We start from the raw sequence: 18833 nt of genomic DNA, 5'->3' as shown, positions 1-18833 counted from the left end.
CGACTTGGTTCCCCAAATTTCGTTCTTCTATGTTGAAGCGTTCATTTCCAGTAACAGTTTGAATTTTTAGGTTTCACTCTGTTTTCTCCTATATTGATAGATGTATTTGGAACTCTAAATCCAACACGGTTTATGCTAGCTTCTTGAAACTTGACACAACAAAGTAGTTTCACGTTCTATCTCTACATTTTGTTTCCTCTTGATGTAGCCCTAAGCAGTGACTGGCGAGAAACACTTTCATGGAACGGGGTTGCCAAGCTTCCAAAAATTACGAATCTCCAGAAATCTCAGCAAATATTTTTTCACCCAAACTGGATGATACTTTCAGGTAATGATCAGTACACTAAGGTGACGTGGTTCCCCAAATTTCGTTCTTCTATGTTGAACCGTTCATTGCCAGTAACAGTTTGAATTTTTAGGTTTCACTCTGTTTTCTCCTATATTGATAGATGTATTTGGAACTCTAAATCCAACACGGTTTGTGCTAGCTTCTTGAAACTTGACACAACAAAGTAGTTTCACGTTCTATCTCTACATTTTGTTTCCTCTTGATGTAGCCCTAACAGTGACCTGCGAGAAACACTTTCATGGAAAGGGTTGCCAAGCTTCCAAAAATTACGAATGTCCAGAAATCTCAGCAAATATGTTTTTCACCTAAACTGGATGGTACTTTCAGGTAATGATCAGTACACTAAGGCGACTTGGTTTCCCAAATTTCGTTCTTCTATGTTGAAGCGTTCATTTCCAGTAACAGTTTGAATTTTTAGGTTTCACTCTGTTTTCTCCTATATTGATAGATGTATTTGGAACTCTAAATCCAACACGGTTTGTGCTAGCTTCTGGAAACTTGACACAACAAAGTAGTTTCACGTTCTATCTCTACATTTTGTTTCCTCTTGATGTAGCCCTAAGCAGTGACTGGCGAGAAACACTTTCATGGAACGGGGTTGCCAAGCTTCCAAAAATTACGAATCTCCAGAAATCTCAGCAAATATTTTTTTCACCCAAACTGAATGATACTTTCAGGTAATGATCAGTACACTAAGGAGACGTGGTTCCCCAAATTTCGTTCTTCTATGTTGAAGCGTTCATTTCCAGTAACAGTTTGAATTTTTAGGTTTCACTCTGTTTTCTCCTATATTGATAGATGTATTTGGAACTCTAAATCCAACACGGTTTGTGCTAGCTTCTTGAAACTTGTCACAACAAAGTAGTTTCACGTTCTATCTCTACGTTTTGTTTCCTCTTGATGTAGCCCTAACAGTGACTGGCGAGAAACACATTCATTGAAATGGGTTGCCAAGCTTCCAAAAATTACGAGTCTCCAACAATCTCAGCAAATATTTTTTCACCCACACTGGATGATACTTTCACGTAATGATCAGTACCCTCATACCACTTGGTTCACCAAATTTCGTTCTTCTATGTTGAAGGGTTCGTTTCTAGTAACAGTTTGAATTTTGGGGTTTCACACTGTTTTCTCCTATATTGATAGATGTATTTGGAACTCTAAATCCAACACGGTTTGTGCTAGCTTCTTGAAACTTGACACAACAAAGTAGTTTCACGTTCTATCTCTACGATTTCTTTCCTCTTGATGTAGCCCTAAGCAGTGACTGGCGAGAAACACTTTCATTGAAAGTGGTTGCCAACTTTCAAAAATTACGAGTCTCCAGCAATCTCAGCAAATATTTTTCACCCACAAAGGATGATACTTTCACGTAATGATCAGTACCCTGAGACCACTTGGTTCCTCAAATTTCGTTCTTCTATGTTGAAGCGTTCATTTCCAGTAACAGTTTGAATTTTGGCGTTACACACTGTTTTCTCCTATATTGATAGATGTATTTGGAACTCTAAATCCAACACGGTTTGTGCTAGCTTCTTTAAACTTGACACAAGAAAGTAGTTTCAAGTTCTATCTCTATGTTTTCTAACCTGTTGGTGTAGCCCCAAGCAGATGCCTCGCGAGAAACACTTTCATTGAAAGGGGTTGCCAAGCTTCCAAAAATTACGAGTCTCCAGCAATCTCAGCAAATATTTTTTCACCCAAACTGGATGATACTTTCAGGTAATGATCAGTACACTAAGCCCACTTGGTTTTCCAAATTTCGTTCTTCTATGTTGAAGCGTTCGTTTCCAGTAACAGTTTGAATTTTGGCGTTTCACACTGTTTTCTCCTATATTGATAGATATATTTGGAACTCTAAATCCAACACGGTTTGTGCTAGCTTCTTGAAACTTGACACAAGAAAGTAGTTTCAAGTTCTATCTCTATGTTTTGTAACCTGTTGGTGTAGCCCTAAGCAGTGACTGGCGAGAAACAGTTTCATTGAAATGGGTTGCCAAGCTTCCAAAAATTACGAGTCTCCAACAATCTCAGCAAATATTTTTTCACCCAAACTGAATGATACACCCAGGTAATGATCAGTACACTAAGCCCACTTGGTTCCCCAAATTTCGTTCTTCTATTAAGCATTTGTTTCCAGTAACAGTTTGAAATTTGGCGTTTCACACTATTTTCTCCTATATTGATAGATGTATTTGGAACTCTAAATCCAACACGGTTTGTGCTAGCTTCTTGAAACTTGACACAATAAAGTAGATTCAAGTTCTATTTCTATGTTTTGTTTCCTCTTGATATAGCCCTAAGGAGTGACTGGCGAGAAACACTTTCATTGAAAGGGGTTGCCAAGCTTCCAAAAATTACGAGTCTCCAGCAACCTCAGCAAATATTTTTTTCACCCAAACTGGATGATACACCCAGGTAATGATCAGTACACTAAGCCCACTTGGTTCCCCAAATTTCATTCTTCTATGTTGAAGTGTTCGTTTCCAGTAACAGTTTGAATTTTGGCGTTTCACACTGTTTTCTCCTATATTGACAGATGTATTTGGAACTCTAAATCCAACACGGTTTGTGCTAGCTTCTTGAAACTTGACACAATAAAGTAGTTTCAAGTTCTATCTCTATGTTTTCTTTCCTATTGATGTAGCCCTACGCAGCGAATGGCGAGAAACACTTTAATAGAAAGTGTTTGCCAAGCTTCCAAAAATTACGATTCTCCCAGAAATCTCAGCAAATATTTTTTCACCCACAAAGGATGATACTTTCACGTAATGATCAGTACCCTCAGACCACTTGGTTCCCCGAATTTCGTTCTTCTATGTTGACGCGTTCGTTTCCAGTAACAGTTTGAATTTTGGCGTTTCACACTGTTTTCTCCTATATTGATAGATGTATTTGGAACTCTAAATCCAACACGGTTTGTGCTAGCTTCTTGAAACTTGACACAATAAAGTAGTTTCAAGTTCTATCTCTATGTTTTGTTTCCTCTTGATGTAGCCCCAAGCAGATGCCTGGCGAGAAACACTTTCATTGAAAGGGGTTGCCAAGCTTCCAAAAATTACGAGTCTCCAGCAATCTCAGCAAATATTTTTTCACCCAAACTGGATGATACTTTCAGGTAATGATCAGTACACTAAGACCACTTGGTTTTCAAAATTTCGTTCTTCTATGTTGAAGCGTTCGTTTCCAGTAACAGTTTGAATTTTGGCGTTTCACACTGTTTTCTCCTATATTGATAGATATATTTGGAACTCTAAATCCAACACGGTTGGTGCTAGCTTCTTGAAACTTGACACAAGAAAGTAGTTTCAAGTTCTATCTCTATGTTTTGTAACCTGTTGGTGTAGCCCTAAGCAGTGACTGGCGAGAAACACTTTCATTGAAAGGGGTTGCCAAGCTTCCAAAAATTACGAGTCTCCAGCAATCTCAGCAAATATTTTTTCACCCAAACTGGATGATACACCCAGGTAATGATCAGTACACTAAGCCCACTTGGTTCCCCAGAATTCGTTCTTCTATGTTGAAGCGTTCGTTTCCAGTAACAGTTTGAATTTTGGCGTTTCACACTGTTTTCTCCTATATTGACAGATGTATTTGGAACTCTAAATCCAACACGGTTTTTGCTACCTTCTTGAAACTTGACACAATAAAGTAGTTTCAAGTTCTATCTCTATGTTTTCTTTCCACTTGATGTAGCCCTAAGCAGCGAATGGCGAGAAACACTTTCATAGAAAGGGTTTGCCAAGCTTCCAAAAATTACGATTCTCCCAGAAATATCAGCAAATATTTTTTCACCCAAACTGGATGATATTTTCAGGTAATGATCAGTACACTAAGCCCACTTGTTTCCCCAAATTTCGTTCTTCTATGTTGAAGCGTTCGTTTCCAGTAACAGTTTGAATTTTGGCGTTTCACACTGTTTTCTCCTATATTGATAGATATATTTGGAACTGCAAATCCAACACGGTTTGTGCTAGCTTAATGAAACTTGACACAAGAAAGTAGTTTCAAGTTCTATCTCTATGTTTTGTTTCCTCTTGATGTAGCCCTAAGCAGTGACTGGCGAGAAACACTTTCATTGAAAGTGGTTGCCAACTTCCAAAAATTACGAGTTTCCAGCAATCTCATCAAATATTTTTTCACCCACACTGGATGATACTTTCACGTAATGATCAGTACCCTCAGGCCACTTGGTTCCCCAAATTTTGTTCTTCTATGTTGAATCGTTCGTTTACATTAACAGTTTGAATTTTGGGGTTTCATACTGTTTTCTCCTATATTGATAGATGTATTTGGAACTCGAAATCCAACACGGTTTGTGCTAGGTTCTTGAAACTTGACACAATAAAATAGTTTCAAGTTCTATCTCTATGTTTTGTTTCCTCTTGATGTAGCCCTAAGCAGATGCCTGGCGAGAAACACTTTCATTGAAAGGGGTTGCCAAGCTTCCAAAAATTAGGAGTCTCCAGCAATCTCAGCAAATATTTTTTTCACCCAAACTGGATGATACTTTCAGGTAATGATCAGTACACTCAGCCCACGTGGTTCCCCAAATTTTGTTCTTCTATGTGAAGCGTTCGTTTTCTGTAATAGTTTGAATTTTGGCGTTTCACACTGTTTTCTCCTATATTGATAGATGTATTTGGAACTCTAAATCCAACACGGTTTGTGCTAGCTTCTTGAAACTTGACACAATAAAGTAGTTTCAAGTTCTATCTCTATGTTTTCTTTCCTCTTGATGTAGCCCTAAGCAGTGACTGGCGAGAAATACTTTCATTGAAAGGGATTGCCAAGATTCCAAAATTTATGAGTCTCCAGCAATCTCAGCAAATATTTTTTCACCCAAACTGGATGATACACCCAGGTAATGATCAGTACAGTAAGCCCACTTGGTTGCCCAAATGTCGTTCTTCTATGTTGAAGTGTTCGTTTCCAGTAACAGTTTGAATTTTGGCGTTTCACACTATTTTCTCCTATATTGATAGATGTATTTGGAACTCTAAATCCAACACGGTTTGTTCTAGCTTCTTGAAACTTGACACAATAAAGTAGTTTCAAGTTCTATCTCTATGTTTTCTTTCCTCTTAATGTAGCCCGAAGGAGTGACTGGCGAGAAACACTTTCATTGAAAGGGGTTGCCAAGCTTCCAAAAATTACGAGTCTCCAGCAATCTCAGCAAATATTTTTTCACCCAAACTGGATGATACACCCAGGTAATGATCAGTACACTAAGCCCACTTGGTTCCCCAGATTTCGTTCTTCTATGTTGAATCGTTCGTTTACAGTAACAGTTTGAATTTTGGGGTTTCACACTGTTTTCTCCTATATTGATAGATGTATTTGGATCTCGAAATCCAACACGGTTTGTGCTAGGTTCTTGAAACTTGACACAATAACATAGTTTCAAGTTCTATCTCTATGTTTTGTTTCCTCTTGATGTAGCCCTAAGCAGATGCCTGGCGAGAAACACTTTCATTGAAAGGGGTTGCCAAGCTTCCAAAAATTAGGAGTCTCCAGCAAATTCAGCAAATATTTTTTTTACCCAAACTGGATGATACTTTCAGGTAATGATCAGTACACTCAGCCCAGTTGGTTCCCCAAATTTTGTTCTTCTATGTTGAAGTGTTCGTTTCCAGTAACAGTTTGAATTTTGGCGTTTCACACTGTTTTCTCCTATATTGATAGATGTATTTGGAACTCGAAATCCAACACGGTTTGTGCTAGCTTCTTGAAACTTGACACAAGAAAGTAGTTTCAAGTTCTATCTCTATGTTTTGTAACCTGTTGGTGTAGCCCTAAGCAGTGACTGGCGAGAAACAGTTTCATAGAAATGGGTTGCCAAGCTTCCAAAAATTACGAGTCTCCAACAATCTCAGCAAATATTTTTTCACCCAAACTGGATGATACTTTCAGGTAATGATCAGTACACTAAGCCCACTGGGTTCCCCAAATTACGTTCTTCTATGTTGAATCGTTCGTTTCCAGTAACCGTTTGAATTTTGGCATTTCACACTGTTTTCTCCTATATTGATAGATGTATTTGGAACTCTAAATCCAACACGGTTTGTGCTAGCTTCTTGAAACTTGACACAAGAAAGTAGTTTCAAGTGCTGTCTCTATGTTTTCTTTCCTATTGATGTAGCCCTAAGCAGTGACTGGCGAGAAACACTTTCATTGAAAGTGGTTGCCAACTTCCAAAAATTACGAGTCTCCAGCAATCTCAGCAAATATTTTTCACCCACAAAGGATGATACTTTCACGTAATGATCAGTACCCTCAGACCACTTGGTTCCCCAAATTTCGTTCTTCTATGTTGAAGCGTTCATTTCCAGTAACAGTTTGAATTTTGGCGTTTCACACTGTTTTCTCCTATATTGATAGATGTATTTGGAACTCTAAATCCAACACGGTTTGTGCTAGCTTCTTGAAACTTGACACAAGAAAGTAGTTTCAAGTTCTATCTCTATGTTTTCTAACCTGTTGGTGTAGCCCCAAGCAGATGCCTGGCGAGAAACACTTTCATTGAAAGGGGTTGCCAAGCTTCCAAAAATTACGAGTCTCCAGCAATCTCAGCAAATATTTTTTCACCCAAACTGGATGATACTTTCAGGTAATGATCAGTACACTAAGCCCACTTGGTTTTCCAAATTTCGTTCTTCTATGTTGAAGCGTTCGTTTCCAGTAACAGTTTGAATTTTGGCGTTTCACACTGTTTTCTCCTATATTGATAGATATATTTGGAACTCTAAATCCAACACGGTTTGTGCTAGCTTCTTGAAACTTGACACAAGAAAGTAGTTTCAAGTTCTATCTCTATGTTTTGTAACCTGTTGGTGTAGCCCTACGCAGCGAATGGCGAGAAACACTTTAATAGAAAGTGTTTGCCAAGCTTCCAAAAATTACGATTCTCCCAGAAATCTCAGCAAATATTTTTTCACCCAAACTGGATGATACTTTCAGGTAATGATCAGTACACTAAGCCCACTTGTTTCCACAAATTTCGTTCTTTTATGTTGAAGCGTTTGTTTCCAGTAAAAGTTTGAATTTTGGCGTTTCACACTGTTTTCTCCTATAGTGATAGATGTATTTGGAACTCGAAATCCAACACGGTTTGTGCTAGCTTAATGAAACTTGACACAAGAAAGTAGTTTCAAGTTCTATCTCTATGTTTTGTTTCCTCTTGATGTAGCCCTAAGCAGTGACTGGCGAGAAACACTTTCATTGAAAGTGGTTGCCAACTTCCAAAAATTACGAGTGTCCAGCAATCTCATCAAATATTTTTTCACCAACACTGGATGATACTTTCACGTAATGATCAGTACCCTCAGGCCACTTGGTTCCCCAAATTTCGTTCTTCTATGTTGAATCGTTCGTTTACAGTAACAGTTTGAATTTTGGGGTTTCACACTGTTTTCTCCTATATTGATAGATGTATTTGGAACTCGAAATCCAACACGGTTTGTGCTAGGTTCTTGAAACTTGACACAATAACATAGTTTCAAGTTCTATCTCTATGTTTTGTTTCCTCTTGATGTAGCCCTAAGCAGATGCCTGGCGAGAAACACTTTCATTGAAAGGGGTTGCCAAGCTTCCAAAAATTAGGAGTCTCCAGCAATCTCAGCAAATATTTTTTTCACCCAAACTGGATGATACTTTCAGGTAATGATCAGTACACTCAGCCCACTTGGTTCCCCAAATTTTGTTCTTCTATGTGAAGCGTTCGTTTTCTGTAATAGTTTGAATTTTGGCGTTTCACACTGTTTTCTCCTATATTGATAGATGAATTTGGAACTCTAAATCCAACATGGTTTGTGCTAGCTTCTTGAAGCTTGACAGAAGAAAGTAGTTTCAAGTGCTGTCTCTATGTTTTGTTTCCTCTTGATGTAGCCCTAAACAGTGACTGGCGAGAAACACTTTCATTGAAAGTGGTTGCCAACTTCCAAAAATTACGAGTCTCCAGCAATCTCAGTAAATATTTTTTCACCCACAAAAAATGATACTTTCACGTAATGATCAGTACCCTCAGACCACTTGGTTCCCCAAATTTCGTTCTTCTATGTTGAAGCGTTCGTTTCCAGTAACAGTTTGAATTTTGGCGTTTCACACTGTTTTCTCCTATATTGATAGATGTATTTGGAACTCTAAATCCAACACGGTTTGTGCTAGCTTCTTGAAACTTGACACAATAAAGTAGTTTCAAGTTCTATCTCTATGTTTTCTTTCCTCTTGATGTAGCCCTAAGCAGTGACTGGCGAGAAATACTTTCATTGAAAGGGATTGCCAAGATTCCAAAATTTATGAGTCTCCAGCAATCTCAGCAAATATTTTTTCACCCAAACTGGATGATACACCCACGTAATGATCAGTACACTAAGCCCACTTGGTTCCCCAAATTTCGTTCTTCTATGTTGAAGTGTTCGTTTCCAGTAACAGTTTGAATTTTGGCGTTTCACACTATTTTCTCCTATATTGATAGATGTATTTGGAACTCTAAATCCAACACGGTTTGTTCTAGCTTCTTGAATCTTGACACAATAAAGTAGTTTCAAGTTCTATCTCTATGTTTTCTTTCCTCTTAATGTAGCCCGAAGGAGTGACTGGCGAGAAACACTTTCATTGAAAGGGGTTGCCAAGCTTCCAAAAATTACGAGTCTCCAGCAACCTCAGCAAATATTTTTTCACCCAAACTGGATGATACACCCAGGTAATGATCAGTACACTAAGGCCACTTGGTTCCCCAGATTTCGTTCTTCTATGTTGAAGCGTTCGTTTCCAGTAACAGTTTGAATTTTGGCGTTTCACACTGTTTTCTCCTATATTGACAGATGTATTTGGAACTCTAAATCCAACACGGTTTTTGCTACCTTCTTGAAACTTGACACAATAAAGTAGTTTCAAGTTCTATCTCTATGTTTTCTTTCCTCTTGATGTAGCCCTAAGCAGCGAATGGCGAGAAACACTTTCATAGAAAGGGTTTGCCAAGCTTCCAAAAATTACGATTCTCCCAGAAATCTCAGCAAATATTTTTTCACCCAAACTGGATGATACTTTCAGGTAATGATCAGTACACTAAGCCCACTTGTTTCCCCAAATTTCGTTCTTCTATGTTGAAGCGTTCGTTTCCAGTAACAGTTTGAATTTTGGCGTTTCACACTGTTTTCTCCTATATTGATAGATATATTTGGAACTCTAAATCCAACACGGTTTGTGCTAGCTTCTTGAAACTTGACACAAGAAAGTAGTTTCAAGTGCTGTCTCTATGTTTTGTTTCCTCTTGATGTAGCCCTAAGCAGTGACTGGCGAGAAACACTTTCATTGAAAGTGGTTGCCAACTTCCAAAAATTACGAGTCTCCAGCAATCTCAGCAAATATTTTTCACCCACAAAGGATGATTCATTCAGGTAATGATCAGTACCCTCAGACCACTTGGTTCCCCAAATTTCGTTCTTCTATGTTGAAGCGTTCGTTTCCAGTAACAGTTTGAATTTTGGCATTTCACACTGTTTTCTCCTATATTGATAGATGTATTTGGAACTCTAAATCCAACACGGTTTGTGCTAGCTTCTTGAAACTTGACACAAGAAAGTAGTTTCAAGTTCTATCTCTATGTTTTCTAACCTGTTGGTGTAGCCCCAAGCAGATGCCTGGCGAGAAACACTTTCATTGAAAGGGGTTGCCAAGCTTCCAAAAATTACGAGTCTCCAGCAATCTCAGCAAATATTTTTTCACCCAAACTGGATGATACTTTCAGGTAATGATCAGTACACTAAGCCCACTTGGTATTCCAAATTTCGTTCTTCTATGTTGAAGCGTTCGTTTCCAGTAACAGTTTGAATTTTGGCGTTTCACACTGTTTTCTCCTATATTGATAGATATATTTGGAACTCTAAATCCAACACGGTTTGTGCTAGCTTCTTGAAACTTGACACAAGAAAGTAGTTTCAAGTTCTATCTCTATGTTTTGTAACCTGTTGGTGTAGCCCTAAGCAGTGACTGGCGAGAAACAGTTTCATAGAAATGGGTTGCCAAGCTTCCAAAAATTACGAGTCTCCAACAATCTCAGCAAATATTTTTTCACCCAAACTGGATGATACTTTCAGGTAATGATCAGTACACTAAGCCCACTGGGTTCCCCAAATTCCGTTCTTCTATGTTGAATCGTTCATTTCCAGTAACCGTTTGAATTTTGGCATTTCACACTGTTTTCTCCTATATTGATAGATGTATTTGGAACTCTAAATCCAACACGGTTTGTGCTAGCTTCTTGAAACTTGACAAAAGAAAGTAGTTTCAAGTGCTGTCTCTATGTTTTGTTTCCTCTTGATGTAGCCCTAAGGAGTGACTGGCGAGAAACACTTTCATTGAAAGTGGTTGCCAACTTCCAAAAATTACGAGTCTCCAGCAATCTCAGCAAATATTTTTCACCCACAAAGGATGATACTTTCAGGTAATGATCAGTACCCTCAGACCACTTGGTTCCCCAAATTTCGTTCTTCTATGTTGAAGCGTTCATTTCCAGTAACAGTTTGAATTTTGGCGTTTCACACTGTTTTCTCCTATATTGATAGATGTATTTGGAACTCTAAATCCAACACGGTTTGTGCTAGCTTCTTGAAACTTGACACAAGAAAGTAGTTTCAAGTTCTATCTCTATGTTTTCTAACCTGTTGGTGTAGCCCCAAGCAGATGCCTGGCGAGAAACACTTTCATTGAAAGGGGTTGCCAAGCTTCCAAAAATTACGAGTCTCCAGCAATCTCAGCAAATATTTTTTCACCCAAACTGGATGATACTTTCAGGTAATGATCAGTACACTAAGCCCACTTGGTTTTCCAAATTTCGTTCTTCTATGTTGAAGCGTTCGTTTCCAGTAACAGTTTGAATTTTGGCGTTTCACACTGTTTTCTCCTATATTGATAGATATATTTGGAACTCTAAATCCAACACGGTTTGTGCTAGCTTCTTGAAACTTGACACAAGAAAGTAGTTTCAAGTTCTATCTCTATGTTTTGTAACCTGTTGGTGTAGCCCTACGCAGCGAATGGCGAGAAACACTTTAATAGAAAGTGTTTGCCAAGCTTCCAAAAATTACGATTCTCCCAGAAATCTCAGCAAATATTTTTTCACCCAAACTGGATGATACTTTCAGGTAATGATCAGTACACTAAGCCCACTTGTTTCCACAAATTTCGTTCTTTTATGTGGAAGCGTTTGTTTCCAGTAAAAGTTTGAATTTTGGCGTTTCACACTGTTTTCTCCTATAGTGATAGATGTATTTGGAACTCGAAATCCAACACGGTTTGTGCTAGCTTAATGAAACTTGACACAAGAAAGTAGTTTCAAGTTCTATCTCTATGTTTTGTTTCCTCTTGATGTAGCCCTAAGCAGTGACTGGCGAGAAACACTTTCATTGAAAGTGGTTGCCAACTTCCAAAAATTACGAGTGTCCAGCAATCTCATCAAATATTTTTTCACCAACACTGGATGATACTTTCACGTAATGATCAGTACCCTCAGGCCACTTGGTTCCCCAAATTTCGTTCTTCTATGTTGAATCGTTCGTTTACAGTAACAGTTTGAATTTTGGGGTTTCACACTGTTTTCTCCTATATTGATAGATGTATTTGGAACTCGAAATCCAACACGGTTTGTGCTAGGTTCTTGAAACTTGACACAATAACATAGTTTCAAGTTCTATCTCTATGTTTTGTTTCCTCTTGATGTAGCCCTAAGCAGATGCCTGCCGAGAAACACTTTCATTGAAAGGGGTTGCCAAGCTTCCAAAAATTAGGAGTCTCCAGCAATCTCAGCAAATATTTTTTTCACCCAAACTGGATGATACTTTCAGGTAATGATCAGTACACTCAGCCCACTTGGTTCCCCAAATTTTGTTCTTCTATGTGAAGCGTTCGTTTTCTGTAATAGTTTGAATTTTGGCGTTTCACACTGTTTTCTCCTATATTGATAGATGTATTTGGAACTCTAAATCCAACATGGTTTGTGCTAGCTTCTTGAAGCTTGACAGAAGAAAGTAGTTTCAAGTGCTGTCTCTATGTTTTGTTTCCTCTTGATGTAGCCCTAAACAGTGACTGGCGAGAAACACTTTCATTGAAACTGGTTGCCAACTTCCAAAAATTACGAGTCTCCAGCAATCTCAGTAAATATTTTTTCACCCACAAAGGATGATACTTTCACGTAATGATCAGTACCCTCAGACCACTTGGTTCCCCAAATTTCGTTCTTCTATGTTGAAGCGTTCGTTTCCAGTAACAGTTTGAATTTTGGCGTTTCACACTGTTTTCTCCTATATTGATAGATGTATTTGGAACTCTAAATCCAACACGGTTTGTGCTAGCTTCTTGAAACTTGACACAATAAAGTAGTTTCACGTTCTATCTCTATGTTTTCATTCCTCTTGATGTAGCCCTAAGCAGTGACTGGCGAGAAATACTTTCATTGAAAGGGATTGCCAAGATTCCAAAATTTATGAGTCTCCAGCAATCTCAGCAAATATTTTTTCACCCAAACTGGATGATACACCCAGGTAATGATCAGTACAGTAAGCCCACTTTGTTGCCCAAATTTCGTTCTTCTATGTTGAAGTGTTCGTTTCCAGTAACAGTTTGAATTTTGGCGTTTCACACTATTTTCTCCTATATTGATAGATGTATTTGGAACTCTAAATCCAACACGGTTTGTTCTAGCTTCTTGAAACTTGACACAATAAAGTAGTTTCAAGTTCTATCTCTATGTTTTCTTTCCTCTTAATGTAGCCCGAAGGAGTGACTGGCGAGAAACACTTTCATTGAAAGGGGTTGCCAAGCTTCCAAAAATTACGAGTCTCCAGCAACCTCAGCAAATATTTTTTCACCCAAACTGGATGATACACCCAGGTAATGATCAGTACACTAAGGCCACTTGGTTCCCCAGATTTCGTTCTTCTATGTTGAAGCGTTCGTTTCCAGTAACAGTTTGAATTTTGGCGTTTCACACTGTTTTCTCCTATATTGACAGATGTATTTGGAACTCTAAATCCAACACGGTTTTTGCTACCTTCTTGAAACTTGACACAATAAAGTAGTTTCAAGTTCTATCTCTATGTTTTCTTTCCTCTTGATGTAGCCCTAAGCAGCGAATGGCGAGAAACACTTTCATAGAAAGGGTTTGCCAAGCTTCCAAAAATTACGATTCTCCCAGAAATCTCAGCAAATATTTTTTCACCCAAACTGGATGATACTTTCAGGTAATGATCAGTACACTAAGCCCACTTGGTTCCCCAAATTTCGTTCTTCTATGTTGAAGCGTTCGTTTCCAGTAACAGTTTGAATTTTGGCGTTTCACACTGTTTTCTCCTATATTGATAGATATATTTGGAACTGCAAATCCAACACGGTTTGTGCTAGCTTAATGAAACTTGACACAAGAAAGTAGTTTCAAGTTCTATCTCTATGTTTTGTTTCCTCTTGATGTAGCCCTAAGCAGTGACTGGCGAGAAACACTTTCATTGAAAGTGGTTGCCAACTTCCAAAAATTACGAGTGTCCAGCAATCTCATCAAATATTTTTTCACCCACACTGGATGATACTTTCACGTAATGATAAGTACCCTCAGGCCACTTGGTTCCCCAAATTTTGTTCTTCTATGTTGAATCGTTCGTTTACAGTAACAGTTTGAATTTTGGGGTTTCACACTGTTTTCTCCTATATTGATAGATGTATTTGGAACTCGAAATCCAACACGGTTTGTGCTAGGTTTTTGAAACTTGACACAATAACATAGTTTCAAGTTCTTTCTCTATGTTTTGTTTCCTGTTGATGTAGCCCTAAGCAGATGCCTGGCAAGAAACACTTTCATTGAAAGGGGTTGCCAAGCTTTCAAAAATTAGGAGTCTCCAGCAATCTCAGCAAATATTTTTTTTACCCAAACTGGATGATACTTTCAGGTAATGATCAGTACACTCAGCCCACTTGGTTCCCCAAATTTTGTTCTTCTATGTGAAGCGTTCGTTTTCTGTAATAGTTTGAATTTTGGCGTTTCACACTGTTTTCTCCTATATTGATAGATGTATTTGGAACTCTAAATCCAACATGGTTTGTGCTAGCTTCTTGAAGCTTGACACAAGAAAGTAGTTTCAAGTGCTGTCTTTATGTTTTGTTTCCTCTTGATGTAGCCCTAAACAGTGACTGGCGAGAAACACTTTCATTGAAAGTGGTTGCCAACTTCCAAAAATTACGAGTCTTCAGCAATCTCAGTAAATATTTTTTCACCCACAAAGGATGATACTTTCACGTAATGATCAGTACCCTCAGACCACTTGGTTCCCCAAATTTCGTTCTTCTATGTTGAAGCGTTCGTTTCCAGTAACAGTTTGAATTTTGGCGTTTCACACTGTTTTCTCCTATATTGATAGATGTATTTGGAACTCTAAATCCAACACGGTTTGTGCTAGCTTCTTGAAACTTGACACAATAAAGTAGTTTCAAGTTCTATCTCTATGTTTTCATTCCTCTTGATGTAGCCCTAAGCAGTGACTGGCGAGAAATACTTTCATTGAAAGGGATTGCCAAGATTCCAAAATTTATGAGTCTCCAGCAATCTCAGCAAATATTTTTTCACCCAAACTGGATGATACACCCAGGTAATGATCAGTACAGTAAGCCCACTTGGTTGCCCAAATTTCGTTCTTCTATGTTGAAGTGTTCGTTTCCAGTAACAGTTTGAATTTTGGCGTTTCACACTATTTTCTCCTATATTGATAGATGTATTTGGAACTCTAAATCCAACACGGTTTGTTCTAGCTTCTTGAAACTTGACACAATAAAGTAGTTTCAAGTTCTATCTCTATGTTTTCTTTCCTCTTAATGTAGCCCGAAGGAGTGACTGGCGAGAAACACTTTCATTGAAAGGGGTTGCCAAGCTTCCAAAAATTACGAGTCTCCAGCAACCTCAGCAAATATTTTTTCACCCAAACTGGATGATACACCCAGGTAATGATCAGTACACTAAGGCCACTTGGTTCCCCAGATTTCGTTCTTCTATGTTGAAGCGTTCGTTTCCAGTAACAGTTTGAATTTTGGCGTTTCACACTGTTTTCTCCTATATTGACAGATGTATTTGGAACTCTAAATCCAACACGGTTTTTGCTACCTTCTTGAAACTTGACACAATAAAGTAGTTTCAAGTTCTATCTCTATGTTTTCTTTCCTCTTGATGTAGCCCTAAGCAGCGAATGGCGAGAAACACTTTCATAGAAAGGGTTTGCCAAGCTTCCAAAAATTACGATTCTCCCAGAAATCTCAGCAAATATTTTTTCACCCAAACTGGATGATACTTTCAGGTAATGATCAGTACACTAAGCCCACTTGGTTCCCCAAATTTCGTTCTTCTATGTTGAAGCGTTCGTTTCCAGTAACAGTTTGAATTTTGGCGTTTCACACTGTTTTCTCCTATATTGATAGATATATTTGGAACTGCAAATCCAACACGGTTTGTGCTAGCTTAATGAAACTTGACACAAGAAAGTAGTTTCAAGTTCTATCTCTATGTTTTGTTTCCTCTTGATGTAGCCCTAAGCAGTGACTGGCGAGAAACACTTTCATTGAAAGTGGTTGCCAACTTCCAAAAATTACGAGTGTCCAGCAATCTCATCAAATATTTTTTCACCCACACTGGATGATACTTTCACGTAATGATAAGTACCCTCAGGCCACTTGGTTCCCCAAATTTTGTTCTTCTATGTTGAATCGTTCGTTTACAGTAACAGTTTGAATTTTGGGGTTTCACACTGTTTTCTCCTATATTGATAGATGTATTTGGAACTCGAAATCCAACACGGTTTGTGCTAGGTTTTTGAAACTTGACACAATAACATAGTTTCAAGTTCTTTCTCTATGTTTTGTTTCCTGTTGATGTAGCCCTAAGCAGATGCCTGGCAAGAAACACTTTCATTGAAAGGGGTTGCCAAGCTTTCAAAAATTAGGAGTCTCCAGCAATCTCAGCAAATATTTTTTTTACCCAAACTGGATGATACTTTCAGGTAATGATCAGTACACTCAGCCCACTTGGTTCCCCAAATTTTGTTCTTCTATGTGAAGCGTTCGTTTTCTGTAATAGTTTGAATTTTGGCGTTTCACACTGTTTTCTCCTATATTGATAGATGTATTTGGAACTCTAAATCCAACATGGTTTGTGCTAGCTTCTTGAAGCTTGACACAAGAAAGTAGTTTCAAGTGCTGTCTCTATGTTTTGTTTCCTCTTGATGTAGCCCTAAACAGTGACTGGCGAGAAACACTTTCATTGAAAGTGGTTGCCAACTTCCAAAAATTATGAGTCTTCAGCAATCTCAGTAAATATTTTTTCACCCACAAAGGATGATACTTTCACGTAATGATCAGTACCCTCAGACCACTTGGTTCCCCAAATTTCGTTCTTCTATGTTGAAGCGTTCGTTTCCAGTAACAGTTTGAATTTTGGCGTTTCACACTGTTTTCTCCTATATTGATAGATGTATTTGGAACTCTGAATCCAACACGGTTTGTGCTAGCTTCATGAAACTTGACACAATAAAGTAGTTTCAAGTTCTATCTCTATGTTTTCATTCCTCTTGATGTAGCCCTAAGCAGTGACTGGCGAGAAATACTTTCATTGAAAGGGATTGCCAAGATTCCAAAATTTATGAGTCTCCAGCAATCTCAGCAAATATTTTTTCACCCAAACTGGATGATACACCCAGGTAATGATCAGTACAGTAAGCCCACTTGGTTGCCCAAATTTCGTTCTTCTATGTTGAAGTGTTCGTTTCCAGTAACAGTTTGAATTTTGCCGTTTCACACTATTTTCTCCTATATTGATAGATGTATTTGGAACTCTAAATCCAACACGGTTTGTTCTAGCTTCTTGAAACTTGACACAATAAATTAGTTTCAAGTTCTATCTCTATGTTTTCTTTCCTCTTAATGTAGCCCGAAGGAGTGACTGGCGAGAAACACTTTCATTGAAAGGGGTTGCCAAGCTTCCAAAAATTACGAGTCTCCAGCAACCTCAGCAAATATTTTTTCACCCAAACTGGATGATACACCCAGGTAATGATCAGTACACTAAGGCCACTTGGTTCCCCAGATTTCGTTCTTCTATGTTGAAGCGTTCGTTTCCAGTAACAGTTTGAATTTTGGCGTTTCACACTGTTTTCTCCTATATTGACAGATGTATTTGGAACTCTAAATCCAACACGGTTTTTGCTACCTTCTTGAAACTTGACACAATAAAGTAGTTTCAAGTTCTATCTCTATGTTTTCTTTCCTCTTGATGTAGCCCTAAGCAGCGAATGGCGAGAAACACTTTCATAGAAAGGGTTTGCCAAGCTTCCAAAAATTACGATTCTCCCAGAAATCTCAGCAAATATTTTTTCACCCAAACTGGATGATACTTTCAGGTAATGATCAGTACACTAAGCCCACTTGTTTCCCCAAATTTCGTTCTTCTATGTTGAAGCGTTCGTTTCCAGTAACTGTTTGAATTTTGGCGTTTCACACTGTTTTCTCCTATATTGATAGATATATTTGGAACTGCAAATCCAACACGGTTTGTGCTAGCTTAATGAAACTTGACACAAGAAAGTAGTTTCAAGTTCTATCTCTATGTTTTGTTTCCGCTTGATGTAGCCCTAAGCAGTGACTGGCGAGAAACACTTTCATTGAAAGTGGTTGCCAACTTCCAAAAATTACGAGTGTCCAGCAATCTCATGAAATATTTTTTCACCCACACTGGATGATACTTTCACGTAATGATAAGTACCCTCAGGCCACTTGGTTCCCCAAATTTTGTTCTTCTATGTTGAATCGTTCGTTTACAGTAACAGTTTGAATTTTGGGGTTTCACACTGTTTTCTCCTATATTGATAGATGTATTTGGAACTCGAAATCCAACACGGTTTGTGCTAGGTTCTTGAAACTTGACACAATAACATAGTTTCAAGTTCTATCTCTATGTTTTGTTTCCGCTTAATGTAGCCCTAAGCAGTGACTGGCGAGAAACACTTTCATTGAAAGTGGTTGCCAACTTCCAAAAATTACGAGTGTCCAGCAATCTCAGCAAATATTTTTTCACCCACACTGGATGATACTTTCACGTAATGATAAGTACCCTCAGGCCACTTGGTTCCCCAAATTTCGTTCTTCTATGTTGAAGCGTTCGTTTCCAGTAACAGTTTGAATTTTGGCATTTCACACTGTTTTCTCCTATATTGATAGATGTATTTGGAACTCTAAATCCAACATGGTTTGTGCTAGCTTCTTGAAACTTGACACAAGAAAGAAGTTTCAAGTGCTGTCTCTATGTTTTGTTTCCTCTTGATGTAGCCCTAAGCAGTGACTGGCGAGAAACACTTTCATTGAAAGTGGTTGCCAACTTCCAAAAATTACGAGTCTCCAGCAATCTCAGCAAATATTTTTTCACCCAAACTGGATGATACTTTCAGGTAATGATCAG

Source organism: Spermophilus citellus (assembly GCF_964194105.1).
Source record: "Spermophilus citellus genome assembly, chromosome: 2".
In the NCBI taxonomy this organism is placed as follows: domain Eukaryota; kingdom Metazoa; phylum Chordata; class Mammalia; order Rodentia; family Sciuridae; genus Spermophilus; species Spermophilus citellus.
The sequence above is the reverse complement of the archived record's forward strand: the minus strand, read 5'-3'. Positions refer to the sequence as shown.